The following is a 6,690-nucleotide window of genomic DNA, read 5'->3' as shown; positions in this document are numbered from 1 at the left end:
GGGAACCCCACTCTACAATGCACTGGTAATGGGGTCCTCACCACCAGCCCTCTGGAGGGTAGTCTGTATCCAAAATACTAACATATCATGTGAAAGCCGTCTTTTTCAGGCCCACGCTTCCCGGGGGCTCTTTCAGTGTGGGTCCTCTGGGGAAATGGTGCTGCAGCCCAGCTTGTCCTCAGGAGAGTCACCTGTGAAGGAGGAGGGAAACAGAGGGGGAAGAGTGGGAATTTGACTCCCCGGGGTCACAACACAGATGGCAGCCTGTCTTGTGGGAAGCTGGGACCTATTACTGCATGCAGTAGGCCCACCAGAAGGAGGGGCATGGCCTTGGGAAGGACACAGACACTTGTCATCTGGGAGGGCCTTCAGAGTGAGAGGACATCTGTCACCAACTTCTGGGACAGGAAGGTGAGTGTCCATCCTGAAGGGGACTCTCTGGGTGACCCTCTACTGTCTGCCATGCAATCCTCACTCTTCAGAGGAAGTTGAGCTGAGAAGGTTTGTTTCCTTCCCTGAAATGGCTGTGTCTGGATGTGGCACCCAGAATGACCCGGCCCGCACTGCGTCTGCGTGAATGGGGCCGAGGGGCAGAGATGGAGGGAACAAGGGATTGCTCGTGCTGAGAGAAGTGGAAAGGCCAGACCCACCATGGCAGGGACAGGAAGACGGGACCAAAAGCCTTGGAGGAGTAGACACACTAGGTGAATAGAGGATGGCTAGGAAAGCCACCAGTCAAATATGTCCCATAGAAAAGTCCAGAAGGAAGTCCAGTTTCAAAACCTGTAGGAAATGCCCTGGTGAGAGGACGCCACCCAGGCTGTCTGGGGCTCGGAGAGGAGCTACTCTCAATAAATTATACAATTACAATAATAACTAGGGTGTCCTTTACAATGCCTTTTTGAGTATTTTGTCCAAGGTGCTAAGTGGAGGCCATCGCTAGCCCCCTACCCCAGGCGCCACCTGGAGGGCCTCTATAGTCCAGGGCTGTGTCCATGGAAACCGTAAGTGTCCTTGGTGTGTCTCTGCAACTGGTTGAGAGCAGCTTCATGGTGCAGGAGGGCCTCCACCAGAGCTGCCCCCCCCCACCAGGGTCTCTCGTACTGTCCAAAAGTGGCATGTCCACCCAACAAGGGAGCCAGTGGCCCCCTCTGGTTGCAGTCTAAGAGTCCATTACAACACTCAATGATCAGTCAATGATAGATAGCCCAGCAGTCTGTGCAAATTACCAAGGTAAAGATTTATTGTTTTCTTTTTTACCTGAAGGCAAATTGTTTTTGACCTTTTGCAGCTATATTAATAGAGGAAAAGGCGATAGCCAAATCTTTCACAAAGTGGTATGTTCCCAACTCATGGCTTAGCTGATCCACTAGGTTAGTTATTGAGGGAACAGTAGTATGTAAAGGGGGAACAACTTTATTAAGTTTTCCGTAATTTACTCTCATTGTTTAGGTTTTGTTTGGTTTGCGCACAGGCCATACTGGAGAGCTGTAAGGGCTGTTTGCAGGCTGGATGGTCTTTATCTTTTTTAGTTTGAGGATTGTCCCTGTGATTTTTTTATAACTGCCTGGCAGGCAGTACTGTTTTGTATTAGTTACATATCAGGGAACAGGTAATTGTAAGGGAGAATGTGCTGGTGCTGTGTGTCCCTGTAACACTGTTTTTACAACCTGGATCCACAGCCGGAACTCCCCGGCTGTGCTTTCCAACCACAGTCCTTGTGAAACATTTATTCTCAAAATATATTTAGGAATAGTAGATATATATATATACCTTATATGGCTTAAGAGGCAGTTTTATTTTTATCCCCAATGGAATAGTTATTGTCTTTACTTGAACAGTTTGGCTCCCATAACTGTTAATGGCCACTGGGAACATTTTATACCTGTATCCACCAAGGCCAACATTTGTACATTAGAAGGAGACTAGTGAGTTGTCAGTTTCATGTGCGGCCTCCGGTCCCTACACAACCCTGTAGGAGTTGTAAAAACCATCCAGCCCATGGCTCCCAAAAGGAAAGCCAAGGGGAATCATATACTGGAGAACAATGACTATCTATCTATCTATCTATCTATCTATCTATCTATCTATCTATCTATCATCTATTGTACCCCTCAAGGGCGGCGGCAGCTCTATACCTATCTGATTCAAATCCTGCCCTCCACACCAGATCACCTGCATATAAACCTCTGTCACTACTTTTTTTTTTTTTACCAGGGAACCCCAGTGAGAGCCATAAATCTCTCCCAGAAACTCCCCCGAAGGGAACATCTCCCCCATCTGACCAGAAAGAATTGGGTCATGTGCCTATTTCTCACCCAGTGATCAATTGGAATACTGGCCTTGCTTGGTTAAACCAGTTTTGGGGAATGAAATAGACATAGGGAAGCAACCGAATGTCACCCTGTGAGATGCTGGGAATGGGTGATGAGCACGCTGACCTCACCGACGTCCCTGGAGCTGTATTGTCACAGAACCAGCTGCATGGCAGCTGCCTGGACCCTCCGTGGCACCAAGCAGGGGCTGTGCTGCCCACCCTCCTGACACCTGCCCTAGGGGGGCTGAGCAGCTGCTGCAGTGGCTAGTGGCTAATAAACGCCCTGTGTCAGCCAGACCCTGTGAAATGTACCCAAACATATGTGGGTGAGATATTTAAATTTGTAAGTGCTATAGTCATCCTCAACTGTTCAGTGCTTCCCTTAAAAAAAAAAATAACAAGTGAAAAATAATACCCCAGGTGAATTCCAGACTCGTTTGTGCCTGACTGCTCACTAAGAACTTGACTATGTTAGAGTTTCAAAGGTACGAGGCTGCAAGTCTCATGTGTGGTTCTGGGGATCCTAGTTCAAAGGCTGCAACAGGAGTTTTTAAAAATAAAGCAAAAATCTATGGCCAAATATGTCCTATCATGCTAGATGACAGGGAGCTGTAGGGGCCCCTGAGCACACTCTCCACGCCACACAGCAGCTGTGGGAGCATTGCCAGTGACCTCAGGCACCTCTCGTGGTGACACTGGCTGGGGACACCGGCTTTCTTCCTGACGGTGCCAGTCTGCTGGGTCAGCAGACCAACACACACAGCCTGCTCAAATCAGGCTCACGCTGTGCATGGCAGCTGCTGGAGTTTGCAGCTCTGGGGTTTGTTCCTCCTTCCCAGTCAGGAAGTCAGAGCTAAAAGAGTTTTGTGAATACACCTGGTGGTATTCTCTATGAGGGGAAGGAGAAATGTGACTAAGTCATGCCCAGGCATCCGGACCTCTTGTCCACTTGTCCACTTGCTCATCGTGACATCTGAGACTGGGCTGTCCCAGGGCACTAGCACACACTGCCCAGGGACTTTGCCACAGCCTCTACAAACAAGACAAGTTGTGTCTTCTTCTCGCTTCTTGGCACTGCACGCGATTATAAATAGTCACAGTAATCTGTTAAGTGATCAAAAAAACTAACAACAGGGTCTCTTGGCAAATTGTTAAAGATCTGCTGTTAATGCATTTATTCAATACATAGACCCAAATCATGAGAGAGGCATGCAGAAATGTGCGTGTGTTTATAACTAAACGACACAAAAACTGATTTATGCAGTTTTGTGAAGGCTTTGATTCTTATGATTACCTTCCGTGGATTTATGTGTGTGTGTTTTTTTTAATGCTTTTGTGAATCTTTGCTGGTTTTAACAGCATAGGTGGGCAAAAGGACAGAGCACTGAAGTGGCAGAGGAGCCACCCAGTGGCGGGGCTTTAGGACGAACATCGGGAACAACAACAAAGCAGGCTTTCGCCATGGCATGGCGGTCAAGATCATCTGGAGGCAAAAACGACCTCGTAGAAAATGAAATCCCCGCACTCCATCGGAGCCTTTCACTGCACGCCTCCTCAGCCCATGGAGGCAGCCCTCCGAACACATAAGGCCACACGGGGGTCTCGAGGCAGCTCATGACTCAGAGTGCACATGCTGGAGGGTGTGCGGCAGGCCTCTCTTGGGTCTCATCCCAGGACGTGATTCCAGGAAGGTGTAAACACTCTCATTACTCTTCTCCGTGAACTCCTCTCCGGGTACCCTCCTCATGCTCAGGGAACACACTGTGGCTGGCACGCAGCAGGGCCGCACGGTGAGGGACACAGTGTACTCGGGTCTGGCACAGCGGCTACTTACAGTGCGAAACAAAGAAACAAAACAAGTTAAAGGACGGCATGTCTCTCTCTCTCTGGGTATCCACTTTCAGAAAAATGTAATCTTGATGGAAATGACCAAGAAGCAAGGGTCAAATATTTTTAAGCAGATAGGCATGAGGGCCTGAAGATATATTTATAGAAAGAGGCAACACAGTTCTGGTCCAGCCTGCAGGGCCTGGGAAAGTTACAGTCACAGTGACTGAGTGGAGGACAAGGGGTCTGGGTGACCAGGTGCTGAGTGTCACAGGGCCCATGGCTTGAATGTGTAGACAATCACCATAGGCCTGCCTCCCTCAAGGCCATCAACAGGTAGAGTCACGTCTACAACCCATGCCCTGTAACCTGGGTCTCCAAACAAGGCCATAAGTTCACTTAAATATTTTTTTCCCATGTATTTTTCTTTATTACCTTTCACGGGTTATAAAAATGGCCTGGAATCAAATATCTAGTTGTTAGTTTCCCAAGAATCCTGTCATCATATCTTAAGATTTTACCAAACAAGACAGATTTTCTTTGACACTACATGCTTAGCTGGCCTTGAGTACCAGAGATACATTGTGAATACAATATCCCTGTGGAGAAGTCCACCATCAGATAACATCAGAGCCCGGCTCCAGGACTGTGCCTGTGCATATGCACTGAATGTTCCTGTTCCCATCCAGGCACTTTCACACCCATATGTGGAAGCCCAACCCCCACTGTGACCGTGTTCAGAGGTGGGTCTCTACAGATGTAATTAAGGTTAAAGGAAGTCATATGGTGGGGTCTTGATCCAATAGTACAGGTGTCCTCATAAGGGACATAGGAGGGAGTCCCTCCTCTCTCTCTCCATATGCATAGAAAAGAGGTCATGAGTGACACAGAGAGATGGCCGCCTCCCACAGGCCAAGAGAAGAGGCTGCAGGGTAACACCTGCCTTGTTAACACATCGATCTTGGACTTCCAGCCTCCAGAACTGTGATCAGCGAGTTTCTGTTGTTCAAGCCGCTGAGTCTGCAGTAGGTTGTTACAGCAGTCTGAGCTCACCGAATGTGTGACACCTTTCCATGGGGCACCCAGAGTGCTGATGGCCAGCGTGTTAATTCTAACAATAGATTTACCATTTAGTGGTCACTTGTTAAGATGTACCTGACATTGATAGTCACCTTTAATTGTTATTCATTCTCTTTTCATTGAGCTGCCTGCACCTTCGTGCTCTTGGTGAGTCCTGGGCCATAATGGGTAGAGAATCTCCTCTGTCTTCATGGGGACAGCCTGCAGCGTGCACAGCCTGCAGCCTGCAGGTTGACGTGATGTCATAACAGAAACCTGGGCTGCAGCCTCGGCTCTACACACTGTATTGCCCTTTAGATTTGTGTAAATTTAACAAATCATCTTTCTATTTTATTTTTGTATGGAGGGGACGGTGCTTGTGAAAGTCTTTTGGGTAGAATCTAAGCAATAAAGTCTTTTGGGTTCATGCGTCTAAGCACACTGTGTTTGTACAGGGTTATCCCAGTGGGAATTTGTGTCACATGGTCACTTAAGTCACTGAAGTTGAGGGAACAGAAGGAAAAAGTCCTGTCTGGAAACCTTTCCCTGCTGCGATACCGCTTTTCTCTTTAACCACTTTATTCACTTAAGCCTGAAAGATTCTAAATGATTCAGCCTTGAGCAGGTGACACCTGGCCTCTTCCACCACCTGCTTAACCCACTGGGGAGCTGAATAGGATAAAGGGAACAGGTTGTTGCCACACAGGCCACGAGACCAGTGCCCAGACAGAAACAGGGATGCCTGGGGCTGGGTCAGAGGTGAGGGGAGCAGAGGGGAGAGGTGAGCATGCCAGGGCCTTGCCCCATCGGCTCTTGGAGTAAGATGCAGATTGGATCGTGCCCTTTGCTCTCCTTTCCAAATGGCCCTCACACAGGACTCCCTCTCTCTCTGCTCTAAGCCCGTGCCTCTCCACCCCCCTCATGACTCCTTTGCAGCAATTCCTTTCCATCATTTGTGTGGCTACTGCGCTGATGGTGAACAAGGGAGCTAGAACCTCCACATTGTGCCAAATGGATTCTGTAAAATTTTTATTTATTAATTTTAGAGAGAGAGGAAGAGAGAGAGAGAAATGTCGATTTGTTGTTCCATTTATTTATGCCATCACTGTTTGCCCCCTTTATGTGCCCTGACTGGGAATCGAACTGGCAACCTTGGCATTCAGTATGATGCTCTAACCAACTGAGCTGCCTGGCCAGGGCCGCACCATGGGGTTTTATCAATACAGGTCACCAAGACTATCTTGCTGAACCATATTTATGCCTCCGTGACCACAGGGGACGTATTTCGTGTTCCTGTGCAGCTGGCCCATTAGGACTACTCAGTACAGGTCCGCCTTGCTGTCACAGTCAACCTTGCTGCCCAAAATGTGAACCCACAGCCACTCAGGAGGTTGTTCTCCTGGGCAGATGTCTGTGCTACTGAAACTTTTCCAGATGTAGCCTGATCATTGAAGTGGAGACCTGATTGTTTTCAGGAATGAGCCCCA

Source organism: Saccopteryx bilineata, chromosome 2 (genome assembly GCF_036850765.1).
Source record: "Saccopteryx bilineata isolate mSacBil1 chromosome 2, mSacBil1_pri_phased_curated, whole genome shotgun sequence".
NCBI lineage: Eukaryota > Metazoa > Chordata > Mammalia > Chiroptera > Emballonuridae > Saccopteryx > Saccopteryx bilineata.
The sequence above is the reverse complement of the archived record's forward strand: the minus strand, read 5'-3'. Positions refer to the sequence as shown.